Source organism: Pavona decussata, unplaced genomic scaffold (assembly GCF_977016875.1).
Source record: "Pavona decussata unplaced genomic scaffold, jaPavDecu1.1 SCAFFOLD_300, whole genome shotgun sequence".
In the NCBI taxonomy this organism is placed as follows: Eukaryota; Metazoa; Cnidaria; class Anthozoa; order Scleractinia; family Agariciidae; genus Pavona; species Pavona decussata.
The window spans coordinates 5,407,501-5,420,000 of NW_028145697.1; the positions used below are offsets into that span (position 1 = coordinate 5,407,501).

General features: G+C 39.8%; 3 pseudogenes; 2 read left to right on the top strand and 1 right to left on the bottom strand.

Annotated features, from left to right (window-relative positions):
- The window catches only part of LOC146454797 (uncharacterized), a 33,218-nt pseudogene extending 32,932 nt beyond the window's left edge, over positions 1-286 (bottom strand).
- A 594-nt stretch (positions 287-880) lies between these two features.
- The window catches only part of LOC146454801 (uncharacterized), a 34,790-nt pseudogene continuing 23,170 nt past the window's right edge, over positions 881-12,500 (top strand).
- LOC146454802 (uncharacterized) lies at positions 2,328-7,775 on the top strand (annotated as a pseudogene).

A 12,500-nucleotide genomic window follows, 5' to 3' on the forward strand; every position in this document is an offset into this window, starting at 1 on the left:
ATCGTTCCAGTATGTGCATAACTATGAACTTCGCCGCAGGTTAAAGCATTTTAGCTTGGGAAAGGAAGGAAAAGAAAGCTAGCTAATTAATGGATAGGATTTGCTGCCTGGCTGTGTATGCTTATCCTTCAATGTAAAATCTTACCAACCACCAATGAAGTTTTTATGTACACTTCAACAATTCCACTTGCTCTATTTTGATAAGTCTTAAAAGAAATGATTTAGAAATACATGAAACAAGAAATATGACTGATAGGAACCCACGTTTCGGTGCATCTTGCGCCATTATCAAGGTTACATAATTAAAGATAAAAAGCGGTTTGTAAAAAGGCTAAGTTGAAGCGAATTTGCATAACATAGCGGCAAGCTAATTACTTAAATACTTTAGCACGAAGAGAATCGGACTGCACATTCAATGTTGGTTTAAGCTCTTGAATATACAACATTTCATTAACAAGGCAGTCAAATTTGTTCATGCATTTCTTGATTACATTGAAGCGTGCTAAGAAATTGTTCGGAACGGCAGTGTTCTGTTCTTTGTAGTAATGCTTGCAGATTGATGACCCCTTTTGACGGTGTCCCTCAACGCGCGTGTGAAGGTGGCCCTTTGTATACCCAACATAACCTGCATCACACAGGTCACACTTGAATAAATAAACAACACATTGCTGGGTTACAATGTTGGGCTTGGGCTCACGCAGGCTCAGACCTTGATTAAGCTTACGGTTAGTAAACACGCGGGCCTTTCCGTTCAATGTAGTTGAGAGCCACAGTCGTAGGTTTGAACTTTGCCTTACCGCAATATGTATCTCCAATAGAGGTAAAAGCATCCTTTGAGAAAGCCTATTGGAGCCTTGAGCGCAGTCTCTCCGATGAGAAAATGAAAGAACTGGCTGCTACTACACTTCGATCTGTGGCTCTCAACTACATTGAACAGAAAGGCCCGCTTCCCCCTAAGGCACTCTTAGTAGCCATTGAAGAGCTAAAGAGACGCGATGACATCGTGATAACCAAACCAGACAAAGGGTCAGGTGTAGTTGTGATGGATAAGCATGAATACCTGCGTTTGTTATCGGATGCCTCTGTGAATGACACAAGCAAATTCTGTGCCGTCCCCATAGAGAGACCAAAAAGTAAAGGAAGACCACCCAAGTATTATCATCCTCTCTTAGAGAAAGAAAAACAGGTAGAGTCAACAGTGCGCAGAATTTTACCATCGGCGATTGCTGACTCCGTACGACCTACTGGATCAAGATTGGCTCATTTGTACGGGCTGCCCAAGACCCACAAGAAGAAATTAGCAATGCGTCCTATATTATCTGCTACGGGCACCTACAACTATGCCCTTGCTAAATGGCTGGATGCTAAGCTTAAGCCTCTGTCTGTAAACGAAATTACCATCACTGATATCTTTGCCTTCACAAATGAAATTTGTGGAGTTAAGAAATCTTGGTCTCTTATGACGTCTCATCGCTCTTCACAAATGTACCCCTGGACGAAACAATTGACATCCTGGCACACAAAGCTTTCGAGAACAACTGGTTCAATGACACCTATGGCCTAAACTTGACCAGAACTGATCTTATTGATCTTCTACATGTTGCTACAAAGGGGCAGCTGTTTCAGTTCGATGGGGCCCTTTACGAACAGACCGATGGAATAGCCATGGGGTCTCCCCTTGGACCCCTTTTGGCTAATGTATTCATGTGCTCTATTGAAGGGTCCCTGAAAAGTCAAGGAAAACTCCCAGATTTTTACCGCCGCGACGTAGATGACACTCTGGTCAAGATGCCAGATCTGGCGACAGCCACAGCATTTCTGGATAACTTGAATCACGCCCATAGCGCCGTAAGTTTCACTATGGAGGTAGAGGAAAATGGGAAGCTCCCTTTCCTTGGCTTACAGCTTCTAAATAGCGCACCATGTGTTGAAACAAAGGTTTACGTTAAGCCGACAAACACAGGTCTTCTCCTGCACTATCATAGCCATGTGGACAGCCGCTACAAACAGGGTTTGCTCGTCACCATGCTTGATCGCGCGCACTAGCTATCATCATCTTGTCATGTATCTCTATTTTGATGATGCAAAATTTCCAAACACAAATGGGTTTGATTGACAATGGGAATTAAAGGTTTCATCCATTTTCTGGGAAGCACTTCCACATATAGAGTTTGATTACACTCTCTCTAAGGGGTTACAAACAGTTGTTCCAACTGTTTCAGTTTTCAAATAACAGTTCCCATAAGCGAGTCAAGGACTACAAAATAATTAATGGAATGATAACGGATACTTGTATGCACCATAAACACACATTAGACATGTTACACATGACGTTTACGGCAAACGGCAAGCATGACCATGTGACTGTTCTTCCCGCCGTTTGCTCTTCGCCGTTTTCAACGTCAAGAGGAGTGGTTTCCCGTAAATGAAAAACGTGAGTAAGATTTTTACTTTTTTCTGTTGTTGTGAGATATAAGCAATCGACTGCTTCAATGCACAGCGATTTTATTTCATTCTTTACGTAGAACAATTGCTTTATGCTGATTTTAACTGTTTCTAACGACATTTTCGAGAAAAAAATGGATGCAAAAAAGTGTTCCGAGCTCTTCCCAGCTTCCTTCAAACTGTGAGTTGTTGTTCGTTTATATGTCTCCAAGTTTTAAGAATGGCTAGTATTTTTGTCTATGTTCTATTGTTTATTATTAGAGACCAATTAAGTGGCACCAACGGCACCATTCTGCTGGCCGATAGTAGAGCACGACATCGCCTTGTGCAAAGAAATTGTTGACAGGCGTCCTTCTAAATCAGAGGATTGGGAAGACATTGCAAAACATCTCTCGCGTTAATTCACAACGGAGGCCAGTAATAATGTCCAGCTGAAAGGAAGAGGATGTCGGGGACAGAGGGATCTTCTTATAAAGAAACACAAGGCAGAAGAGGGGAAGGCTTTGAAGAGGTAAGCTAAGTTTTAAAAACGTCTGCTCGTACAATTTGCGGGTAGGTGTTCTTCATGCCAAGTTTGTTTATGCAAAAACCCAGAAAAACCGCGCAAAACTTCTTCTAACTGCATCTTATTATAACAACTCCCTGTTGAGTTCTAGCATGCAATATGACATGAAATAATGCCGGTTGTCTAATCATTCGTGGTTTTATTTCGTGTATATATTCAACCTGTTCATGTAGAAGCTTAATTTTACTTTAGTCTGTTTATTTTCAAATTATTTAGAATCTATTTATCTTTAAGTTTTTAAGCTTTTGGTTAAATTTGAACGTTTTTTCTACACCCAGATATGAAAAGACTCTCGTTGCTTTTCATTCTCGGCATTCTACATTTGTGTAAAAAGATTATTTTTTTTAATGCAATCTTTTATGATAGAGTTGTGTAAGAGATATAATTACTAGTGGTTTTCACATCTTTATCATATTATTCTATTGTAATTTAGCTGTAACTTTTATCTCATTATCCTGTAAAATTAGAAATGTATTTTTATCTAATGAGCAATAAATACATAAATAATAATAATAATAATAATGATAATTATTATTATTATTATTATTATTATTATCATCATCATCATCATCATCATTGGATTAGAGAATGACAGGAAGGCTACATGTATTGGAGGGGGGATCCTGACCCTGTTTATGACAAGGAAAGATACCCTGTTTTAGACAAAATGATGAAATTGATTCCCTGTCTAAGACTGAAATCTCTAAAAACCATACCCTGTAAAACCATAAAAAAGCTTGGTAAATCTTAACAAGATAAATGTGAACTCAAGTTTATTTACTTTTGGTATTTGTGTATTCTAGATCTGGAAATGAGGAAGAATATGATCAACTCAAATCATTATTGAAGGACATAACCAGTTATGTCCTGAAAAACAGAATAAAAGGAAGAAATGGACAATGAGGCAAGCAATGAGGCAAGCAGCAATGTAAACATATGCCAGTAAGTGGACTCGATAATTTATCTTGCTGTGCAAATCAGTGCTAATGCATTTTGATTTAAATTAACTGGTTTGAAGATAATTTTCTTGAATAAAGTAAATTTCAGCATTGTGGACACACAACATGCTTTCCAATGACAAGTAAAAAAAAATGATTCTGCTATGCATGATCATACATAAACATCATGCAAATGATATTTGTGTATGGTTAGAGGGTCACACATTTATCAAGGCTTACTTTCAAGTGTTAACCCTCATGAAAAAGTTGCTTATTATCATTACTAGTTTGCGCTATCATCCCTTTGTTGACCCATTACTGTGGTTGCAGAAAATTTGAAGACTGATGCTGGCAGTCAGCCAGATGAAGTGGAAGAAGATGACGAACTGTTTTCTCCAGGTATTAGTTAACAAATATTACAATGAATTGTTTGTAACACATGAAATATTTATTTTGAATTTATCTTTAAACTTACTTGACTGCACAATATGACATATATATTATTAACAAAATAATTATATTATTAATAATTATGTTTTTTACCATTAAATAATTTCAGGGTGTTCAAAGAAATCAAAGAAAGGTCGCACTGGTGCATCTCAGATGCTCAATTACCTGACTATGAAACATGAAAACAGCATAGCTAATTGTGTGACCATTTCTCCATCACAACAAAAACAACAAGGAGCGAGGAAAGTCTATGTTCCGTCTGTTTTTTTGTCGAACGTAATGTCTTTGGCCCCCAAAATGGATGAAGTTTCTGATGTTATTACAAATGCAAATTTGGACATTGCCTGCATAACAGAGACCTGGTTGCGCGACCACATTCACGACAATGTCGTCTGTATTCCTGGGTATAACTTAGTGAGAAGAGACAGGATAGACGTTATACACGGAGGCGTTTGTACCTACATCAAGAAAGGGCTGAAGTATACCATTCTAGAAGATCTACACGATGACAAAATTGAAGCAATTTGGCTTCATTTTCGACCTTCACGCCTCCCTAGGGGATTATCTTGTATAATTATTGCCAATGTTTACCATCCACAGACAGACAAGGGCGTTTCTGACTCTGAGATCTTGCTCTATCTCCACGACTCAATGTCTACAATTGAATCGCGGTTTTCAAACTGTGGAGTTTTGATCATGGGGGATTTTAACAGGCTCGATACTCTGAGTTTTAGGAACGCTTTTAAGCTGAAACAAATTGTCAAGTTCCATACTCGAGGAAATCAGACTCTAGATCTCGTTTTGACCAACATCAAAGAATTTTACGAGGAGCCAATAAAACGCCCAGCCTTCGGTCTGTCAGATCACGCATCTGTTGAACTCCAGCCCTTGTCTCGCTGTAAATCACAACCATCAAAACGATCTATCATTACAAGAGACCAGCGGGAAAGTTACAGGGTCGCTCTGAGTTCATACTTGGAAAAAGTCAACATCGCCGACCTTGTAAAGAACAAAGATACCTGTGATGAGAAAGCACAGTTGATGGAAGAAGCTATCATTTCCGGAATGGACGCAATCATGCCCCTGAAAGTAAAATCGATATCAGCGAACGAGGCGCCATGGATGAATAACTCTATTAAACGCCTTATTCGCCGGCGGCAAAAGGCACTGGCCAACAACAATCTGGTTAAGTACAACCAGCTGCGGAATAAAGTGAACAGAGATCGGAAAGCGTGTCGAGCAAAGTACTATGATGCCAAAGTCAAAGATCTCAAGGCTTGTAAACCTGCCCAGTGGTGGAAGGAAATCAAACAGCTAAGTGGTTTTTCTAAGGTCGAGCGCGCGAGCCCCATCGCAGACCTTCAACATCTTGCCGATGAAGGGAAAGATCTTAAACATTTGGCCAATGTTATTAACAACGCGTTTTTGTCACCAATGACTGCCTTCACTCCTCAGCCACGCCTGACGCGCACGCGTATACATGCCAACAGGATGCTCCCTGTCCTATATCTGAGTTTTCAGTCTTTAAGAAACTATCGGTGCTTAATACGAACAAAGCATCCGGACCTGATGGAATCCCCTCGTGGGTATTAAAAGAAAACGCTGACTTATTGGCTGCACCAGTGGCAGACATTTTGAATATTTCCTTTTTGGAGCGTCGCCTTCCAACTTCGTGGAAGAAAGCGGACATTACACCCCTCCCGAAGACTTCACCTGTTAGGGATGTGAACAAACACCTGAGACCCATTTCTTTGACCCCAATTCTTTCTAAAGTTGGGGAAGAGTTTGTTGTTGACGGCTACATCAAGCCTGCCGTCCTTGCGAAGATTGACCAGAACCAATACGGGACTGTCCCAAACTCCAGCACTGTACATGCCCTAATCAGCATGCTCCACAACTGGTAAAAGGATACCGACACCAACGGTTCTAAAGTGCGCGTGGTGCTCTTCGACTTTAGGAAAGCTTTCGATCTTATAGACCAAAACCATTCTCATGGCTAAGCTTATGGATTATGAGCTCCCACCTTGGGTGCTGGACTGGATTGCAGATTTTCTTACTGACAGGAAGCAACGAGTAAAACTCGCCCACGATTGCTACTCGGATTGGGGTCCTGTCAGGGCTGGTGTACCGCAGGGGACCAAACTGGGGCCCTGGCTTTTCGTGGTCATGATAAACGACATCAATGTCAATGGCGTCAATCTTTAGAAGTACGTCGATGATACATCGATGGCCAAGACAGTCCACAAGGGCCAACCAAGTGGAATACAAGCTGCTGTAGACGACCTAGTTAGGCAAGCCGAAATAGATATGTTCCAATTGAATGAAAACAAGTGTAAAGAGTTGCAGATAAGTTTCTCAAAGTTTGTAGATCCCTTCGAAGCAGTTACTATTAACAACAAACCAATAGAGGTTGTAACTAGCGTAAAACTTCTTGGTCTCACAATTTCAAACAATCTAAAGTGGAACCCTCACATAGAGAATGTTATCAAAAAAGGAGCCTCTAGGCTTTATCTGTTAAGGCAACTTAAGCGTGCAAAAGGAGATCCTGCGCAGCCACTTTGTTTCTATACTACGTGTATCCGGCCCGTGTCTGAATATGCTTGCCAAGTTTTCCACAATGGTCTGCCTAAGTATCTCTCTGACGAGCTAGAGAAAATTCAGCGCCGTGCACTTAAAATTATTTTCCCAGACTAAGGCTACCAAGAGGCTCTTAAAGAGTGCAACATTACCACCCTCCATCAACGGCGCCAATGGCTGACGGAGAGACTATTCAATGAGATTAAGGACAACAGCCTCCCCAAATTACATGGCCTTTTGCTGCCAGGTAATCTTAGTACCGTAGCTTTAAGGAGAAAGCGCGCTTTTAACGTACCTATTTGTAGAACAAATAGATTTAAGAATAGTTTTATCATGCATAACTCGGCTATTTTCTAACGTTTTTATCGTATATCCGCGGCTATTTTTTATATTTTACGACGTAGTATCTTTGTTCCTTTGTTTTATATTTTCACTTATACTGTTATTTATTTATTTATAATAGTTTTTTTTTATCTTATCGCGTGTTTAGCATTATATATTGTACAGTCCGTAATCCAGCCTCTGGGCTGCAATGGATTTTTAATAAAGCTATCTATCTATCTATCTATCTATCTATCTATCTCATGAAAATGAAAGAAAGAAAGATGACCATGGAAGAAAGAAAACTTCAATTAGAAGAAAGAATGATGAGGATGGAAGAAACGAAGTGGCAGTTGTTGATGTCTCAACAAGCAAAAGATAATTTATTTGATTAAGGCCGGTTGTTGATAATGATATGAGCCAAGTACCTTACAATGTATTTACAATGCATCTTGGGACGTACATTGTCATTAATTTTTCTTCACTAGAACATGTTCCATTTTAAATAAATTAATATCTAATTTAAGGTTTTTTTTAATTTTCTCCAATGTACATGAGGGCCTCTGCAAATTATTCATTCCCAAAACATTTAGGTGGTTGTTAAAAACATTGGTGAAGGTCTGAATAAAATGAAAAGAAAATATTGTTTAACCTCACAGTATCTGGAAGCCTTTATCAGTTCAGAGGACACTTATTTTTCAACAAAATATAATCAGTTGTCATGTACAGGGTTGCACACTTAATTATTGTATACAACGGTCAACAGTAGTCTTTTTCCAGTCGATTAGTTTCATTTTCAGGCTCAAACTGTTACCCCAGGGGGAAGGGATACTCAAAATTTTCATAACAGGGAGACGGGGGGTTTGGGTCCAAAGATTTGGACTCCCAGTATTTTTTATTGGGGGGGGGGGGGGGGTTAAAAAAATAAGCGTATTTTGGGGGGTTTTAAATCTCAGAGTGGCATTTTTGTTGCAATTAGTACGAGTGCCAGGGTTAATGCATGGTATTTTTTTAGTATAAAATTCTGATGCTAGGTATTTTTTTGGGTCATGAAAATTTCAGGTACTCCCTCCCTGGGACTGTTACCACAATACACTGCAACAAACAATAACAGCAAGGCAAAGTTTCTTACAGTGATAATTTAGTTTAAAAAGGGCTACCAATTTTGAGTAATATGAAACTTACATTAAATTTGACTTGCTAGTATTAACAATTCAACCAGTTATCAAGGACAGCTCTCTATGATCAGACTCTGTACAATCTTCGGTGACATATACAGTTAAAACCGGCAAATAAGAACACATGGATTAAGCCCATCAGGCTGAAAATTGGCCAATTATGCACCATATATATATATAAGAACAAATTCAGCCTGACAAATAAAACATGTTCCTATATAAAAAGAGAGATGATGCCAAAATAAGAAAATAATATTTTGGTGTGTTGGTCTTATACAAACTCTAAGAGCCATACAATACCTGACAGAAAGTGCACTGTACATATATGTCAAGTGATGTACAATGTTAAGAGTGCCTGACTGTAACTTTCGAGAATCGCTAGCCAAGGTTGAAAAATCGAAACTCCTGATAATTTGCCTGAAGTTTACTTTTGGGGAACTATCTCCGAAAATATTGTTTGAATGTTCTGGAAATTTATAGTTTTCGAGAATTTTGGAGAAAACGAAATTACGGGTTTTGCCTCATCAATTATGCAAAAATCTTACTCAAAATTAGCTGAGTTCAATATGCTCTTGTTGAAACAGTACGCAACGCTACAAAACGAGGTTGGTTTTTGAATAAGAGCATAACTCACCTACTGTCTATCAATGGGACCTATGCAAACTTTCGTAGAACTTTGGAGGGTTTATAGCTCTTTGAAAAATTGACATTTTGAGGACTTCGCGATGAGGTGAAAATTGAGTAAGATTGAAGGTTTAAAATGCATCTTGGTATGTCAGGTATCGACTCGAGAGGAACATTGTGATAAAGTTTGGGTCTTCGTCTTTGATAATATGAAATAAAAAATCTGGGCAATCAATGCACGCGCTGACAAAAGCCAAAGTTAGCAAGGCTTCGTTAACCAATTTACATAATTCGCAACTGTTGAGAAAAAGCTGTTTTGGCGACGCGGTGAAAACATTGACCCAGGCCATCTTCAAATGGTCATTTTATCTCATATTGCATTTGCCTGTTTCGCTTTCTTGTTCAATAACGTGATAAAAAAGGTATGGACAAAAAAAATGCACGCCATCGGGAAAGAAAATATTCGCCAAATTCTAGTAGGAAATTTGCATAATACCGTATTTATTCATCTACAAGCCGAGCTTGGCTATAAGCCGAGACCCTAAACTTGTGAGACATGATAGTGGGCAAAAGCTTACAGAAAAAAATCGAAAAAATATCGGCTATAAGCCGAGACCAAGGTTTCTAAACAAAAAGTTACTTGAGCGTTCGTTCAAGAAACCTTTCCTCTCAGGAAACATGTTGAAAGTTATTGTTTAGAATAAAATCACACCTTTTAAAAACAATGAAAAGCTTTTTAATTGATTCTAACTGCACTATAAAGCAGAAAACTTAAAAACGAATGCCACCAGACTGATTTTTATCGTCACAAACTACCAACTGCTTACCGAAGCCAATAATCAATCGCTTGCCGTCATCATGCCGAAAGCACGCCGTTCATCGTACAATATGGCTTTCAAGCTTAAAGTTGTTGCAGAAGCGGAAGCAGTCGAGAACAACTCCGAGATTGCTCGAGAGTATGGACTTAGTGAGTCCATGGTCCGTCGTTGGCGCAGAGATCAGGCCAAACTCTTCAACGGTGAGCTGAAGATGTCGGCGAAACGTACAACTATGGGTCGCTTTACCCCAAAGTATCCTGAGCTAGACCAGCAGATATTGGAGTGGTTCACCGAGCAAAGAGATCAAGGTGAGTAAATGTTTGACGCTGATTTGTTTTGAAATTGTTTCAAAAGGAGCGTTAAATGAAGAATTGATAAAGAACGACAGGCACGTTCACAAGGATGAACGCACGTGAGTTTGTTTTTCAAAGCGTGGGAATTGACACTTCCCATTGGTCGGATTTGCTAATCGTCATAACAAATTAACAATGCTTGTCAGCTCAAAGTAAACAAACTCTCGAGTCGCTTGAATTTTATTCATTTACATGGTTTTTCATTTATTTTCATAGGTTTTGCTGTGAGTGGATTGATGCTACGCCTGAAGGCAAAAGAATTTTCAACTGATCCCGCATTCAAAGCTTCCCTTGGTTGGTATCAGAACTGGAAACGACAACACTCGGTGAGCTTGCGTGCGAAGACAACCCTAGCCCAGCGACTGCCAGAAGACATGGAGGAGAAAATTGTGCAGTTTCACCGCTTCATCATAGCAGCCAGGCAACGAGCTGGGTATCCTTTATCCAGAATCTACAACATGGATAAGACACCGATGCGCTTCGAACTTCCATCAACGCGTTCGCTGGAGTTCACCGGCAGCCGAACGGTTCCCATAAAAACCTGCGGAGCAGAAAAGCGGAGCTTCACTGTCACACTTGCCGTCGCTGCGGATGGAACAAAACTTCCACCCAAGGTCATCTTCAAAGGTGTCCGGTTTCCGAGAGATCTCGTCGTTCCAGATTCCCTCCGTGTTTCTTTCCACAAGAAAGGGTGGATGGATGAGTCAGGTGTGAAGGAGTGGATTCGCCAGTGTTTGCCGCGCACCCCTCGTAATGAACAGTCGCTGTTAGTGTGGGACTCATTCCGAGCTCACTTGACCGATGAAGTGAAAGAAGACCTCAACCGGCGGAAAATTGATGTAGCAGTTATCCCTGGAGGCCTGACCCCTGTTTTGCAGCCGTTAGACAAGTGTTTGAACAAGCCGTTCAAGGACAATGTCCGAAGAAAGTACTTGGCCTGGATGATCAGCGGCCCGTTCGAGTATACTCCGGCTGGAAAGAAGAAGGCACCATCGTGAAATCTTGTACTTCGATGGGTGCATGAAGCATGGCGAGAGATTCCGGCGGAGATGGTTACTAAGTCCTTCAAGACCTGTGGAATCTCCAACTCTTTAGATGGAACTGAGGACGACGTCGTGTACACTGAAGAGGTGCAGGAAATCGACGACGATGAAGAAGACAACGAGTTCGACACGGAAAGTGAAGGCGAGAGCGATGGCGAGTAAACTGTTGGTCAGTTGAAAGCTCTTTAACAAACGGCTCCTTTAGGAGCCACCACATATATAAAAGTCAATGACCAACTTCAATTTGTTTTTTCATATATTTCTGTATGCAGTACTATCTCGGCTTATAGACAAATAAATCTATGTTTCCCATGAATTTGCTGTTTCGGAAAAATTTTGTTTGGAAAAACACTCGGCTATAAGCCGAGGACCCTTCTCTAGTTCAAATTTTCGAGATTTTGGTAAAGTTTTGTGAAAAAATTGCTCGGCTTGTATAATCTATCTGCAACGAAATCTGATTAGGAAAGTTTTATGAAGAGACTATTTGACCGAAACACTCCATATCAAAGGAGTCAAAACAACCTTTAATTATCTGATTTCAACAAATAATTGTCGAATCTTAACCTTTAAAAATTAATAGTGCCAAACTGATACTCGCTATTGCGTTACCTGCGTCACATCAATACCTGTCGACGTATTTTAAATAATATAATGCCCAGAAACCAACTTGTGCTGCGAAATTGCCATTTACAACAACTAGAATAAAGACCTTTATTTGCTGGCAAATAGGCGGTTTTGATAAAAATAAAACGTTCACAGGACACTGGAATCATGTTTAGAAAACACACGCTTGTCAAATGAGGTAAGAAAGTTAGACATAGAGTCGGTCAAAGCGAAGATTTTTAGATAAATCAAGTTTGTTTAGTGGAATGCTTTTCAAATAGCCAGTCTAACCTTTTTCAGTGGCTTCCAAGTAATGATCACTCAGAAGCGGGTCAGTTAAAAAAAAAAAGAACTCTCTGTTCGTGTTGTTTAATACTGTACCTTCGCAAGTGACTGAAAAACAATGTCAGCCGGCACGCCATACTTAAACGTAATTACTGGTATGAAATATCACACATGCACGAATACACCCTTCCAAACCTGTGTGTCAATTTCTGTTTAACGAAAAAAAATAACTCAGTTTATACCTACAGTCCACATTGGCTGTAGGGCATGCATTTATCTTTGTTGAATGTCAAGAAGAGA